The sequence below is a fragment of the Eptesicus fuscus genome, chromosome 10 (genome assembly GCF_027574615.1).
Source record: "Eptesicus fuscus isolate TK198812 chromosome 10, DD_ASM_mEF_20220401, whole genome shotgun sequence".
Lineage (NCBI taxonomy): Eukaryota > Metazoa > Chordata > Mammalia > Chiroptera > Vespertilionidae > Eptesicus > Eptesicus fuscus.
Genome location: NC_072482.1, coordinates 39,406,436 through 39,423,428, shown reverse-complemented (window position 1 = coordinate 39,423,428; position 16,993 = coordinate 39,406,436). Strand labels below are relative to the sequence as shown.

The 16,993-nt window shown below is 40.8% G+C and overlaps 1 protein-coding gene and 1 non-coding gene across 3 annotated transcripts in view; both read right to left on the bottom strand.

The window, feature by feature from the left end:
• The window catches only part of BCKDHB (branched chain keto acid dehydrogenase E1 subunit beta), a 223,853-nt gene that overhangs the window by 100,643 nt on the left and 106,217 nt on the right, over positions 1-16,993 (bottom strand). The gene's annotated exons all lie outside the window — the stretch shown is intronic.
• LOC114231229 (U6 spliceosomal RNA) lies at positions 10,333-10,439 on the bottom strand. Its single transcript, XR_003617194.2, has one exon. It is a non-coding gene; the product is annotated as a U6 spliceosomal RNA (small nuclear RNA).

Below are 16,993 nucleotides of genomic sequence, written 5' to 3'. Positions count from 1 at the left end.
AAAAATGGGTCAAAGATCTTAACAGACATCAAAAAAGATATGCAAATGCCAAATAAGCATATAAAAGATGTTCCACATCGTGTCATCAGAGAAATGCAAATTAAAACAACAATAAGATACCACTACATACCTATTAGAATGACCAAATCTAGAAACTGGCACTTAATGCTGGTGAAGTCTTGGAGCAACAAGAACTCTCATTCGTTGCTGGTAGGAATGCAAAATGGTACAGCCACTTTGGAAGATGGCAGTTTCTTACAAAACTAAACCTACTCATACAATCCAACACTCATGCTCCTTGGAATTTACCTAAAGGAGCTAAAAACGTATGCCCACAAGAAAACCTGCACACAGAGGTTTATAGCAGCTTTATTCTTAATGCCAAAATGTCTTTGATTATGCAAATGTATAAATAAACTGTGGCACATCCAGACAATGGAATATTTGGTGCTCAAAAGAAATGAGCTATCAAGCCTTGAAAAGATGTAATGCATAGTAGTAAGTGAAAGCAGCCTATCTAAAAAGTTTACATAATATATTATTCTAACTTTATGACATTCTGGAAAAGACAAAACTATAGAGACAGTAAAAAAGTTAAAAATTCAGTGTCTGCCAGTGGTTGTGGGAGTGGGGAGAAGGGATGAATAAACTGAGCACAGAGTATTTTTAGGGCAGTGAAAATACTCTAGGGCAGTGAAAATACGCTATATCAGCTATTTTCACTGGTATGTCACAAAAATTTTTTTAAAATGCAGTATTACTGTAAGTAAGGAAAATTCACCTCTTTTCCCTTAGATTGTCAAATAAGAAAATGACAATAGCCAACAAAATACTAGCCATCTGGTGTGAATGAATCAAAATGATACCTTTTTTCTGTCAGATCAGCAAAAAACACTGAATATTTTTTGGTGTACCGCAGAATTTTAGTAATTAGGTTATGATGTATGCCATCAGATGAAAAAGGTTGAAAATTGCTGCTCTATATAATACTATTACGATGGATATATAACATTACATATTTGTCCAAATCCACAGAATGTACAATACCAAGAATGACTCTTACAGTAAACTAAAGACTTTGGGTGCTGTAATGTATCAATGTAGTTCATCCTTGATTTAAAATAAAAAAGTACCTTTCTGATAGAGAATGTTGACAATGGGGGAGTTATGCATGTGTAAGGGCACGGAGTATGAGAAATCTCTGTATGTTCCTCTCAATATTTGGTAAACCTGAAACTGCTCTAAAAAAATAGTTTTTTTCAAAAAAAAAAAAAAAAGCAGGAGTATCACAAAAGCTAGGAAGTTGATGGCAAATACCTCTACTCTTTAATTCTCTGAAAACATTCTGGTATTTTAACCTAGAACAAGAATTTATGGTTTAATGACCTTGAGTTTAAAAAAAGAGAGCGAGAGATCAATAGTGAAAGGTGTAGAAGAAGGCAGTGACATATACAGTGTGTTTTTAGAATGTCATGCATCAAAATGGTGATTTTTTAAAAGTATATTTTTATTGATTTCAGAGAGAGGAAAGGAGAGAAACACTGATCTGCTGCCTCCTGCACACCCCCGCACTGGGGATCAAGCCCGCAACCTGGGTATATGCTCTGACCCAGAATCTAAGTGGCAACCTCTCAGGACTGGGAACAAAACTCAACCTCCTTAGCCACACTGGCCAGAGCAAAATGGTGACTTTTAAGTGTAGAAATTTAATAGTTCTGCACCATATAAAAACATTTCAAAGGATATTTGCCTTATCATTCTATAAAACTGAAACCATCATAAACCAGTTTCTAACCTATGGACAGTTTCTCGCCCTGACCAGTGTGGCTCAGTTGGATGAGCATCGTCCTGTGGTCATCCCCCCAAAGGTCACTGGTTTGATTCCTGCTCAGGATACATGCCTGGGTTGCTAGTTCAATCCCGGGTCAGGGAATGGACAGGAGGCAACTGATCTGTCCCTCTCCCTTCCTCTCACTCAAAAAATAAAAATAAAAAATGGTGTTTTTTTTTTAAATTAAACCTATGGATATAATTTAAACTATTTTTAACAACGGCATAAAATTCCATAGTAATGATACACAAATTATCCGATTATTTCCTATTTATGGGCCATTCAGTTTGTTTCCAATTATTCCCAACTACAACCACTACTTCAATAGCTATCCTTTCACAACAATCCTTGCCTACTCATGCTTTTATTTCTCCAGGGCAATAATCTAGCATTTAATGAGCACATACTGTGTGCCAAGCACTGTAATGTCTTATTTGCATGATCTGATTTATTCCTGCCAGCTACAGTATGAGGTGGGCACTATAATTACCCTGTTTTACAGAAGAAGAACATAGATTCTGTGATGCCGAGCATCTTCTCCTACAGTCACTGGCTACTTGATTTCTCTTTTCAAGAACTGTCCTTTCTGCCCTTTTCTCCTGCTGGGACAACTGTAGAGGTACTTTGCATGTTATGGATATTAGCCCTTTCTCTTCACATATGTCACAAACTGCCATTTTTATTTCTTTGTTGTCAAATTTTGTCTGTGAGTTATCAATTCTGTAACTTGGCCATAAACAAAATTTCACATATATTTAGTCAAATATCTTTTTTCTTTATAGCTTCTATATTTTTTCTCATTTAAAACTATATCCTCCAGTCCTAGATTTTACAATATTCTCTTAAATTTTCTTGTATTTTATTTTTCATTTTTATATTTAAGTCTTTATATGCCAAGAAATAATTGTTATGTATTAGGTAGGAATATAATGTTATTTTTTATATTAATTATACTTTGTCAGCACCTGTTATTAAATAAGTTGAACTTTCAAAGTAATGTGAAATATCACCTTTGTTGCAGATTGTGTTATCTTTTCCTAAGCACTATTTTAACATCTGTATTATTAATAGACAAACCAGTTTAAAAAATAAATCCATCATATCCATATAGTTGCTTTCATGCTGTAAAGGTCAAGGCAAGAGACTATGTAGCCCACAAAGTTGAAAATATTTACTTACTATCAGACCCTTTACAGAAAAAGCTTGCTAGCCCCTGGCTTATATGTTAATTGCAAATCAAAGATTTTTCACATGACTTTGAAGTAAGTTTTAATTTTGACTAATAGAAAATCCCTTTCACTGTTCTTTCTTGGCTATTTTTGGACATTCCAAAAATTCATTCTTTAAACAGTGAAAAAGTTTAAAACTCTAGCAGGGTTAAAATTGGTATTGTATCAAATGGTGTTTATGTGATACTGCTTTGCCATCCAAGAACTCAGTATGTTCAAGTCTTGTTATAAGGCCTTCCATAAGATTTTATTATTTTCTGCATGCATTCACTATCGGGCTGAAATCGGCTCTCCAACATACCCTGAGGGGTCCTAGATTGCAAGCGGGCACAGGCCAGGCCGAGGGACCCCACTGGTGCACAAATCCATGCACCGGGCCTCTAGTATGCACATAAATTCTTTGGTTAATCTCTTCCCGCCCTCCTCCTATCCCCCTCCCCTCTGAGATTCATCAGACTGTTCCATGTTTCCATGCCTGTGCATTGAGCATCTGCCCCCTGGTGGTCAGTGTGCATCATAGCTACTGGTTGAATGGTCAAACAGTCGAATGGTAGCTTAGGCTTTTATATATATAGATTTGTTTGGATAATGAATAGGGTCTTTTGGTCATTTTCCATTTTTCTGGCTATCCTACCTAATAAAAAGGTAACATGCAAATTGACCGTACCTTCGACACACCCACAAGCCACGCCCACCAGTCAATCAGAGCAAGTATGCAAATTAACCCAACCAAGATGGCTACAACCACAGAGAGCAACGTTTCCCAGGTAACAGAGAAAGCCAAGCTTTCCGCCTGCCCTTGCCAGGCCTAAGCCTCTACTCAAACTACAAAGTTTCAATTATAGAAGGTAAACAAATTCAAACAGAAATGGCATCAGAACGGAGCTTGAGAGAGCAGGCCAGGGTTGCTCCCGGCAACAGGGGACACAAAGCTTTCCCCACACCCTGGCTGGGCCCAGGCCTCCGCTTAAGGCTACAAAGTTTCAATTATAATCCCAACAGAAATGGCTGCCGGCCACGGAGGGAGCCTCAGGCTTGGCTCCGCTCCAGGCTACAAAGTTTCAATTGTAGAAGGAAAATAAATTCCAGATACCAGGACCTCCGCTTGGGTTGCCAGGGGGCATGGCCGGCCTGCAAACCACCACAGGCTCCTCGCCCAGGCTGCCCCATACTCCAAGGGAACCCCCATCTGATCCGGGACACCCTTCAGGGCAAAACAGCTGGCCCCCACCCCTATACCAGGCCTTTATCCTATCTAATAATAGACAAATATGCAAATTTACCATACCTCCAACATACCCACAAAGCCACGCCCACAAAGCCATGCCCACCATCCAATCAGAAGCGAGTATGCAAATTCAACCCAAACCAAGATGGCTACCAGACACAGAGAGCAGATTGATCATCACTGCAACACACAATATAGCTGCCCCCATGTGGTCAAAGATCCTGCACCCATGTGGACACAAGATGGCCACCACAAGATGGCCAGCAGGAGAGGGCAGTTGGGAGGCACCCAGCCTGCAAGGGAGGGCAGTTGAGAAGGACCAGGCCTGCAAGGGAGGGCAGTTGGAGATGATCAACCCTGCAGGAGAGGGCAGTTAGGGGTAACCAGGCCGGCAGAGGAGGGAAGTTGGGGGCAAACAGGCTGGCAGCAGAGTGGTTAGGGGGTGATCAGGCTGGCAGGCAGAAACGGTTAGGGGCAATCAGGAAGGCAGGCAGGCAAGCAGTTGGGAGCCAGCAGTCCTGGATTGTGAGAGGGATGTCCGACTGCCCGTTTAGGGATCCGACTGCCCACCGGGATCGGGCCTAAATGGGCAGTCGGATATCCCTTGAGGGCTCCCAGATTGGAGAGGGTACAGGGTGGGCTGAGGGACAACCCCCCTCCGTGCACGAATTTTGTGCACTGGGCCTCTAGTCCTATCTAATAAAAGAGTAGTATGCAGATTCACCATCACTCCAACACACAATATGTCTGCCCCCATGTGGTCAAAGATCCTGCCCCCATGTGGACACAAGATGGCCACCACAAGATGGCCAGCAGGAGAGGGCAGTTGGGAGGCACCCGGCCTGCAAGGGAGGGCAGTTGAGAGGGACCAGGCCTGCAAGGGAGGGCAGTTGGAGGTGATCAACCCTGCAGTAGAGGGCAGTTAGGGGTGACCAGGCCGGCAGAGGAGGGAAGTTGGGGCAAACAGGCTGGCAGGGGAGCAGTTAAGCATGAACCAGGCTGGCAGCAGAGAGGTTAGGGGGTGATCAGGCTGGCAGGCAGAAGCGGTTAGGGGCAATCAGGAAGGCAGGCAGGCAAGCAGTTGGGAGCCAGCAGTCCTGGATTGTGAGAGGGATGTCCCAGATTGGAAAGGGTACAGGCTGGGCTGAGGGACAGCCCCCCTCTGTGCACGAATTTCGTGCACCGGGCTTCTAGTCTATCAATAATATAGGAAAAACTATTGATTTTTAAAAATATTCATTATATATCATTCCCTTTTACAACTAGAGGCCCGATACACAAAATTCATGCAAGAGTAGGCCTTCCCCTGGCTGCGAGCACCGACTTCCCTCTAGCACCCGGGACCTGGGCTTCCCTCCGGCCGGGCCGCCGGCACCCAGGCTTCCCTCAGAGGGAGGCCCCGCCCACCCACTGCAGTCTGCCAGTCAGTGGCCTGGGCCTACCTCTTTGGGGCGATCATGGAACACCCCAATTGATTGTTCCGCTGGCCAGTGGCCTGGGCCTCCCTCTGTGGGGTGATCATGGGGCGATGGCCGGGACCCTAACCAATTGCATCGCACCCACCATGGCTGGCCTGACACCAGTGGGTGTCATAGCGTGATCCCGGATGGTCGTCTGGATAGTCATTCAGCTGTTCGGCCACTTGGTCAATTTGCATATTATGCTTTTATTATATAGGATTCTTTTATTAATTCTCAACTGTTTACTTAAAGTATCCTGAGTTTCACTGTACAAAGATGTCATCTAAAATACTAGTAACTATTTTTCTTTCCCACATTTACAACAATATTTTACGTTTTCTAGTCTTATATCATTATTTAACACTCCAGAAAAAGTGTTGATAAATAATGGTGAGAGCAGACATCCCTATTTTGTTCCTGACCTGGCTGCTCGTTACTTCAACAACCTCATCTCCTACAAGCACACCCACTTTATTCCTGTTACTCCATCAGGCCATGCATATTCCTGCCTCAGGCCTTCTGCACACGCTATTATGATCTTCCTCTCCAGATACAGGCACACCTTGTTTTATTGCTCTTCTTTTTATTGTGCTTAACATAGGTTGCATTTTTTTATAAATTGAAGGCAAGTCCCTCCACCAGCAGAAAGATTGAGACTTGCTTTCTTGTTGTGGTATGGAACCAAACTTGCAATATCTCCAATGTATACCTATATTTACATAGATTTCTTCTTTGTTTAAGTCAAATATCTTCTCAAAAAAAAAGCCACCTGAGTGGTCATCCCTATGTAACACAGCACCTCCCTTTACCTTGTTATCCCTTTAAACTTCATCATTCTTCATAAATTTATTGTGATCTGACATAGATATAATGATGCAGATACAGATTTGCTGATTATCTCCCCAGTAGAGGATAAAATACTGTCTGATCTGTTTGCTGCTATGCCCTCCATTTCTAGCACACCTATATAGTGCTAGAAGATGCTCAATGAATACCTGTACAAAAAATAAACTGAATGAGTAGGTAATTTTAATGTGCCTTTAGCACATCCTAGTTTGACATGATGTGTTCCTTAGTATTTTAGTGAAGAGTCCTTGACATAGGACTACTGGGCAGGTGCCAGGCTCCCCTGAGGAGTTCTCAGGCTCCCGGGCAGCTTTGAGGTCCAGGTACTCATACTAGGTCTCTCCACTGCTGGAATTTTGCCCTCCCATCCTGCAGAGGGGAGAATAAAGTTCTGAAGTCTTAAGAGCTCAGGCTGGTCACTCCCTGAGTCAGAAGAGCACCTGAATCTCTGCACACATGCCTGTTCTGGCTTGGGTCTGATCTGAAGAGAAGTGAGGCACCAGAGGCTGGCTATGACAGATGTACAGTGCCCCACCCCAATGGTACACAAAGGAAATACCATCTCAGGGCAAGTCTGTAAGGTGTTCCCTACTTAACCTCCAAGTTCCTTCTTCTAGAAATTCTGAAGCTGCTGTTTTAGGTGGCTGAACGGGATTTCTGAAGCACAGGTTTAGATGTCACCTTCCCAGAATTCCCTTAGGAACTGGATTTCACTCCACTGTATGTAAAATACAATTTAATTTACAAAATTCTATCAGTTACTAAGCATTTGGGGAAAATAAGCCACACCAAAGTGTACAACCTGCTTAGATGTTTTTGAATACTGGAAACAAAAACTCTATAATAGCTCAAATAGACTAGTAGTTCACTAAAGTTTTTAGGTTTTATCAATCAATGCATTTTCTAAGTAATTCCAGAAATCATGAAAACAAAATGTAAATGTATTAAATCATATATTCTCACCTGAAAGTGGGAAAGGAGTTTGCTTATTTCTAACAGCAGGGGTGCTTTCTTATCCATCTAGGCATTTCCCAAATTTTCCTGTAGGAGGTCATTTTACATTATTCCTCTACTATTTAAACATTACATCTGGCGATGGAAAATGTCTTACATTCATTATTTATTGTACATTCCTTGGAATGCTGTTGCTGTTTGCTCAGAGAGTGCCCCATGTCATTCCAGAGAGCAGAATCACCACATGTGGTGGTTGGAAAAAGCAACCTCTGTGTCATCCCACAATCAGAAGAAAGACTATTTCCAACCCCCTACAGTGGGTTTCTTCAATTGCTCACGAGAATAAAAAGCAAGGAAAGCTACAATGAGTCACAGACTTATTCTTATTAGATTGCAGTTCTACCATTAGTAGAGTGATTTATAATTTTCAAAACCCTTCTCACATTACACTTTAGCTTGTTACCCCAAGTACAACACTTTTAGGTCCATAAACGGAAGATTTACTTCAAGGAGTTTTATGGTCATACACCTAAAACAAGGTTGCATTAATAATTGCAGATTAGAGTTCAGGTTACTGAAGTTTATATGTTTACAGGGCACCCAAATGTGAAAAGTGGAGTATTAATGAGCTAATAGGATTTTAAAGACATAATAGAAATAGACTTTTAGGATACAAAAACTGAAGTTAAATTTATGTAAACTGGAACACAAATACTTTTTCAAGGATGAGCTTATTTCATCCACTGATTTGTTTGTTTTTAAAGCAAAATTAAATTAAAAAGTGAGGACACTAAAGAGATTAAATAATCCTGATGCAATTTAAAATTTTGGTTAACTAGGTGATTTTGAAGGGTCCACATGAATGTCCACAAGGAGACCTCCTGAAGGGACTTTAAGGATTTAATTTGCACTCGGATGTCGAGTGTGACTCGACAAGGTTAGCATTAGAATAAAGGAATCGAGAAAAAAGCAAGCGAGTGCAAAGGGTTAAATGACTAAACTCTGCTGTATTCTTGTTAAGTTCTTTAATGTTATAATACAATTTACATGGACAACATAAATAACTACATTGCCTTTCCTCAAGAAATTGAAATTATTTAAACAAACTAAACCAAATTTATATATTTTATTTCACATAGACAATCTGGGATACATATTAAACATATTTGGAGTTTGTTTAATTTATTCTAGAAATCTGAAAAGTCACCCTATCTATAGTAACTAATGTATCCAGATAGTGTTAATTCACTCAAAAAAACTCTTATATTACCTTTTCTGTAACTGTTGTGACCTTTTTTTAAAGACTAAGGACTAAGAGAAAGTCTCAATTTTATAAAGTTAGGAAAGAAAACAGAGAACAGGCTGACTCATTTGCCCAAGGTTATCCAGCAACCAGTGGAAAACCAGGCCTGAGATCCCTCCCTCTCCATGCCACCAAGCTCTGTGCACTAACCAGACCAGGCAGTTGGCCTTACAGCCTGGGGGCTATACAAGCCAGGACAGAGCACTTCCTGTTAGCAAAATAAGGAAGGAGTATATCGGGTTATCCTTACAAAAGGCTAAAAGCAGGCACCTGCTATAGGAAAAAACCGACAGCTCCAGCTGGAAGCCTTTCTCTGCCATTCTCCAAAACAAGTCTAGTGAGCCAAGCAATTTCAACTTCTTACTGTGTATTTCTGGTGAGTGACTTTAGGGAGACAATTGGTAAAATCAAGAAAAGGAGACTAGTCATGACTCACGCCTACACATACTTGTCAAAAGACCCAACACCATCCATGTACACCAACAACCATCTTCATTTTGATTACCGGGCCAAAACGAGATTTAAATTGACCCTATTTGTGTAGCCCTGGCTTGATAAGATGGCTACCGGCTTTGGTGCAACAAGACGATACATGTTCTTTCTCAAGATTAATAGTCATGGAAGTTTCAACAAGCCTCCCTTCCCCAAGGGTGGAACTCTTACAGACCACAATTTACTTGAGATATTTTGGTTTTTAACATCCTTTCCTTGTAACACAAGAACCCTCTCATTGAATGTCTTTATATGCAACATATTATTGGACTAAATATCTCAGAACAGCCACACATTTTAAAAATTACTTCATGGAAAAAAATAAATCAGACTATACAGTGGAATGTTGTTATCATGGTCACTAAAGAACTACTTGTCCTAAAACAGACTCCACAAAAACTGTCACTACCATAGGGTCTGGCAAAATCTACCAGCTACACAGCCTGAATTTATAGTAAGGTCAATATATATTTCAATAACTTAATATTTGGATTAAGAGTAAACAATACTCCATTTACAAAAATGTCACTGATAAATGGCTGAGATAATTTAATAAAGCATAGTTAACATTATCCTAGCAAAGGAAATGGCTAAGTAGGTGGTAATGGATAAAACAATGCTAGTAACAATATTAAGGTTTTTTTAAAAAAGGTTGTTACAACCTTTTTTGCCCCAAATGTTGACTCTATAAAGAATTAAACAATGTGGGCAAATATGGAGAAAACTAAAGTGCTGCATGTTGATATGAAGAGGAAATGTTGATGAAATTTTTGTGAACTGAAAGTTTTGACAAAAGATACAGTGTTTCACAGATGCAAAATATCCTCACAAGTTCATTTGGTGGTTGGTCAAAGGACAAAAGTATCTAAATGCTCTTCTAAGAGAAGAATATTCACTCAAGTATTATTCCCAATATTATGCATTCTACTACACCCTATATTGTATAGCTGGTTGTTCCATAAAGGTGGTTTCTTTTCTGGTTTATTTTTTTTAATATGGAACGCTTCATGAATTTGTGTGTCATCCTTGTGCAGGGGCCATGCTAATCTTCTCTGTACCTTTCAAATTTTAGTATATGTGCTGCCAAAGCAAGCACTAACGGTGATGTGTTGCAATTTTAATTTATTTTGTAAGGACACCACACACTCAACACCCTTCCTATTAGTTTTTATCTCAAACATCCCTGACATATATAGCATCTGATTAACATATCCAATGACATGAAACTCACTACCTTTTCAGGTATTCCAGAACTGAAACATAAATAGATCTTCTTCTTCTAGGTCATGACAGAGGTCAGGCCTGAAGAGAAAACAAGTCCTACTGAGCATTTGACTAACTGGCAATATCTCAAAAATCATTTCAAGTTATTTGAAGTTAAAAGGGTCATTGACCAATGAGAGTATGTCCAGAGAATATCGGTATAGTGAGGAATTTGGAAAGCAGAAGATTTAGTAACAGTTGAAAAGATTGAATGGAATATTTAACCTAAAAAGATGAGAAGACTACAATGAAGCTTGGAAGGTATCCAAATATTTTAAGACAAGTCTTGTAGAAGTAGATACAAACATGGTCTTTTAAAATAAAAAATCAGAATCAAAAGGTGGAAGTTACAGAAAAGCAAATTTCAGCTACAACCTTTCTAACAACTAGAACTGCATAACATGAGAACTGGCTGCCTTATTTTAGAGGAAGGCTCTACTGGGAACTTGATGACTATCCGTCAGGGTGTTACAACACAGTGCACAGAGAGCCGAACTCGGGGACTTCCAAAGTCTGTTCACTTTTGGTTACTTCTCTTTTTCCCTATAGGATCTTGAGCAAAACAACCAATCCCTCTGCTTCTTAAGTTATAAAACTGTGGTAATACAGCAGCATTATAATTTTACTAGAGGCCTGGTGCACAAAATTAATGAACAGAGGGGAGCAGGGTACCTCAGCCCAGCCTGCACCCTCTTGCAATCAGGGACCGGACCACTGGTTCCTAACCGCTCGCCTGCCTGCCTGCCTGATCGCCACTAACCCCTCTGCCTGCCTAATCGCCCCTAATCACTTGCCTGCCTGCCTGATCACCCCTAACCACTCTGCCTGCCTGCCTAATTGCGCCAACCACTTGCCTGTCTGCCTGATCACCCCTAACCACTCACCTGCCTGCTTCATCACCCCTAACCACTCGCCCGCCTGCCTCATTGCCCCTAATCACCTCTGCATCGGCCCCCACTGCCGCAGTATCATCCGGAAGGACGTCTGAAATGATGTCCAAAAGATCGTTCGGATATCCGGTCTAATTAGCATATTATGCTTTTATTATTCTAGACTAGAGGCCCGGTGCACGAAATTCGTGCATGGGAAGGGGAGTGTCCCTCAGCCTGGCCTGCACCCTCTCCAATCTGGGACCCCTCAGGGGATGTCCGACTGCCGGTTTAGGCCCGATCCCGCAGTTGGAGCAGCATTCAGACATCCCTCTCATAATCTGGGACTGCTGACTCCTAACCGCTTGCCTGCCTGCCAGCCTGATCACCTCCTAACCACTCCTCTGCTTGCCTGATTGATGCCTAACTGCTTCCCTGCCAGCCTGATCACCCACAACTGCCCTCCCCTGCAGGCCTGGTAGCCCGTAACTGCCCTCCCTTGAAAGCCTGGTCACCCCCAAATGCCCTCCCCTGCAAGACTGGTTCCCCCCAATAGCCCTCCCCTGCAAGCCTGGTTGCCCCCAACTGCTCTCCCCTGCCAGCCTGGTCACACCCAACTGCCCTCCCCTGCTGGCCTGATGGGCCACAACTGTCATCCCCTGCCAGCCTGGTCCCCTGCAAGCCTGGTTTCCTCCAACTGCCCTCCCCTGAAACCTGATCCCCCCCAACTGCCCTCCCCTGCTGGCCTGGTCGCCCCTAACTGCCCTTCCTTGCAGGCCTAGTCCCCCCAAAATGCCCTCCCCTGAAGGCCTGGCCGCCCCCAACTGCCCTCCCCTGCTGGCCTGATTGCCCACAACTGCCCTCCCCTGCCAGCCATCTTGTGGCGGCCATCCTGTGGCAGCCATCTTGTGATAATGTGAGGGTGTCGTGTAATGGCACGAGGACCACCTAGGCTTTTATTAGTATAGATGGTGGTACAAGAGAGGAGGACAAATATCTAAGAGAGATAATGAAGCATTAAGCAGCCCTATGCCTGTGGCAGATAGCAAATGATCTGATTAAAATGCATACGAAACAGAACGGTATTGAAGATCTTTATACTGTACAGGATGGAAGGATAAAGCCCCGTGAAAGCCTTTGGAGCCATTAGGGAAGAAAAAGCATAAAAGTCCATGAACAAAGTAGGGGTGCAGGTTACCCATGAGTCTAACTCCCAAAGAGCAGCTTAGCCACGGGAAAATCTGGCTCTAATTCCTATTTGTGAAATCCTTTCAACTGCCAATGTTTTCAGTCACATGGGAAATGAGCTTGTCAGGCTTCCTTAAAATTCCATTCTTCAAAAATAATCCTCTCTTCCCTAGAGAGACTAATTAAAAACAAAAATCCATATTTCCAACCACTTCCTTTTGGTCAGAAACACCAATGAGAAACTAGACTCTCAGATAAAAGGCTACTTAGCAGATTAGTCAAAACGCACCCCACCCTTTGGCACCACCAGCCCAACCTGCTCTAGAAGAGTGTAACCACACTGGAAGACAACAAAGCCTGATTCCAAGTGATCCACACCAAGAAGATCAATAGTCCCAAGCCCCAGCACAGGGACTTTAGTATTGTTACTATACAATATGCCACACCTCATCGTCTCAATCTACAAAAATGGAGGATTAATCTCTCCCCACTTTTTCCTTCTGCCAATCCACTTACAGTTTGGAAAATGTCAGAGGGAGTTCATGCAAAATAGTATCAGTTCCATGATTAAAAGAACTAAAGAATAATAAGAGCCAAGAGAAAAGGGTCATTTTATTAGTTTCCAAATGTGACATGTGAAATCAGAAATTAATAGAAAAATGCAAACAAAAAATTGCTACATAATATTATTAGTAATGTGAATATAACCAAAGGAAAATTAATGATTAGAAGCAAAGCACTGGTACCCTGCAGCTTTCAGAGAGAACCTCAGCAAGAACTCATTTATTTAGCACTATAGGGGCTGAGTTATTCAACATATTTGAGTTCACCCCACTCATACCTTTAAGCAATAATATTGTATTTCAAGCACAGTATATGGAACAGAAATTAATCTATTCATGATGACAGGTAGAATTTGGAACACCAATTATAATACCATGGGATCAAGGTAGATGTCCACCTTGTTTCTACATTAAATGGCTAAAAACTGCTGTGATTTTTGGAAAATATTGTTATGCACTTTTTATTGTTTTTTTTTTCTTTTCTCATAGAGTGCCTTTTTCTCACGCTATCAATATATCAGCTTTAGTCTTGCCAATATCCTTATCTCTGTTAACATAACTTTTCCCCATCTTCTAATGTGTTGTTTCTAAATCTAATAATGTGAGATATAGCACTAAGTAAAGAAGTTTGTTAGAATTCTACGCAAAGCAAAAGTTGAAGAGATATGATTAAGGGCCTTGTAGACTCTCCTACAGAATTCGTGTTTGTGTTCTTTTATACATGGGTTTTACAGCAACCACCTCAGCTACTGAGGATCCTATTCTACCTGCTTCAATACTCAGCCACAACCTGAAAAAAAAATGAGATTCTAAGAAACCTAATCTCTGATAAGTGTGAAGTTCATATGTTACAACACAAGAAATAATTTTTTTTTCATATCCACTATATGCTGCTACACATTCTAATAGTTGTGAAGATACAGATACAAAAGGCAGGGTCTACTGAGAGAACTAGACTAGGACATTAAGGACAACATGAAGGGAAATGTGCTCTGAGCGAGTTGGGTGCAAAGCGCCTGCCCTGCAAACACTGAGAAAACAATGCCAGCGCAGACTTTGAAGGCAGGTCAGAGAAAGCTTCCTGGAGGGAAATACTGTAAACTGAGTGTTGAAAGACTACACAGATCTCAGGTCCATCGGGGAAGAAGGGGCAGAGGAGCCAGCATGTGCCAAGGCACTGCAGTAACAAAGAAGAGGGTGTTTTCTGGGAACCACAAACAGTATCATCTGGCTAGACTACCACATATGAGTGGAGAAAATGGCAGAAAATGATATGCGATAGTAGACGTGCGTCAGATAATGGAGGACCAAATATATAACAATAAGATTTTACATTCTGTCTTGAGGGCAATCCAAAACCATCGGCAGAACTTAGCTATAAGTGTAGGAATCCAGTTCTTCAGTTTATAAAACATTACTTTGGCAAGAAAGAAAGGCTTAAAAGGAGCAAGAGGACACTATGTCCTAAGTAATCACTATGGCTTGACTAAGGCAATGAGAATGGAAAGGAACAAATGGTTCAAGAGGTTCTGCAGGTGGTCCAGTGTAAATCACAATGGGTTTAAACCTGGGGATGAGGGGCAGCGTAGATAATAGCAACTATGGAAAGTTAAAAAGACATATGCCAGAGGTGTTATTAAAAAGAAAAAAAAGCTATAAAACTTGGCTAATAGATGTCTGTTCTACTTACAAAATTGGATCAATAATTTACCATTTGAAAAAGAAAATTAAGCTAGCAAAAGAGCCCTAGTTGGTTTGGCTCAGTGGATAGAGCATGGGCCTGCGGACTGAAGGGTCCCATTATCGATTCCTGTCAAGAGCACATGCCCAGGTTGCGAGCTCGATCCCCAGTGTGGGGCGTGCAGGAGGCAGCCGATCAATGATTCTCTCTCATCATTGATGTTTCTATCTCTCTCTCCCTCTCCCTTCCTCTCTGAAATCAATAAAAAATATTTTTTTAAAAAAAGCTAGCAAAAGAAAAGTTTAAAGACACAACGCATTTTACCAGAAATGTGAAAGATAAATCCTGTATAAAAATACATGGTAAATTAATAACTTCTTATAATATCTGTATTATTTTATTACAGTATTTAATTTAATACTTATTATATTCCAAAATACTAAAGGATCGTTTTCCTTTATTTCACACAACCTTTGATGTAGAAGGCACTATGTAGGCTATCCTCCCCAATCCTTCTCTTAACATCTCTGCCAGGAAATCATCAAGTTTCTCCCATTAATGAGGGTCTCATGACCACAGGAGGCCACTTATTTCGTTTTTTGACAATCCCATCAGATATAAAGTCCCTTTATGGATACATCTGATATACAATCTTTTCTCTTTGACAAAATCTCTTCTCTACAACTCCACCAAGCATTTCCAAATACTATATTCAGGACTTTCACATCATGAATCTATTTTGATATCTACAAGGCGATTCTTAAAGCACCTTTAAAAAATAAAAATAAATCAAGAAGTTAATTTCTTCTACATGAAACCAATAACCAGATCTTTTTGTCCTTGCAACGACCCATAGTCAGGCAGGTGGGCTTTATTTATCACATGCAGGTATCTCTCCAGTGATGGCTGTTTCACTAGGTGCTCATTCACTCCAGGGTAGAAGATCCATTTTAACTACCCCTAAAGTGACTTGTTTTTCTTGATTTACTGTCAAGAAGTAAGATTAATTTCACTGCCCAAAAATGATTTACCAACTGAGTCATCTAAAATTTGATTAACTCTACTGAGAGAATTTATTATTTGACAAAGCTGACTTTCCCTTCTTTTCCATCTCCAATTCTGAATTGTGGTTATTGGCATAAGAAGTATAACAGGTATTCAGGCCATAAGTGCCAAATCCACTCACTCAAAAACACTACCTGTGCAGGAAATTCTGATACTTTTCTCAATAAGCCAGAAACCCACATAATGTACTTTCCATTTTCTACTTAATAATTCAATAAGTTCAAGATGGTGCTTAAGAAATATCCCATTCAATGTCTATTATCATTCCTGTCATTTAACATTGTTCAGTGGTTCTCACCAAATAAGAATATAAACTAATAGATAAAATTGGTCTTACTTGATGAGTAAGATTATCAATTTAGAAATCTGAGAAAATCAACTAAGAGACTATTGAAATAGATAAGCTTTTGGTAAAATAACAATACATAGATGGAAATATACAAATCACCATGCTTTCTATTAAAAAATAAAAATATGCAATAGAGAAGTTTTCCAACTCAAAATGATAGACTGAACATAGTATATGCTTTGTTTCCTTTGCTTTCCCAAGACAGGAAATGACTACAAAAGGGAAAACACCGAGAACAGCCAAAACATCTTAAGCTGGGGAGAGGCAGTGATTATTAGACATAGGAGACTAAGATAGGTCTCCTGTGGATGTGTGATAAAAATGTAGGCCAAGCAAAGGAAGCAAAAGCCCAGACACATGAGGGGTGGAAAAGGAGGGTGCACAGGGTAAAAGAAGAAGCTAATCTCCCCAGAGATCCGAGATGGGCTCAGCAGCAGGTATGGAAAGTGGGTATAAGAATGGGGAATGAAAACATGAAAATTAAATAAAGCAGCTGTACCAACTGTTCCACTTTCTCCAATGAAATATCTATCTAACCCTGATCCCACAGACAATCCAGGCAAAGAAGCTAGTTGCTGATAAAACCATTCAAATGGCCTACAAGGATAGGCCTATACCATGAGGGCTGATATCAAGAAGGCAAGCCTAGCTCATCTGCACATCGAAAGGCAA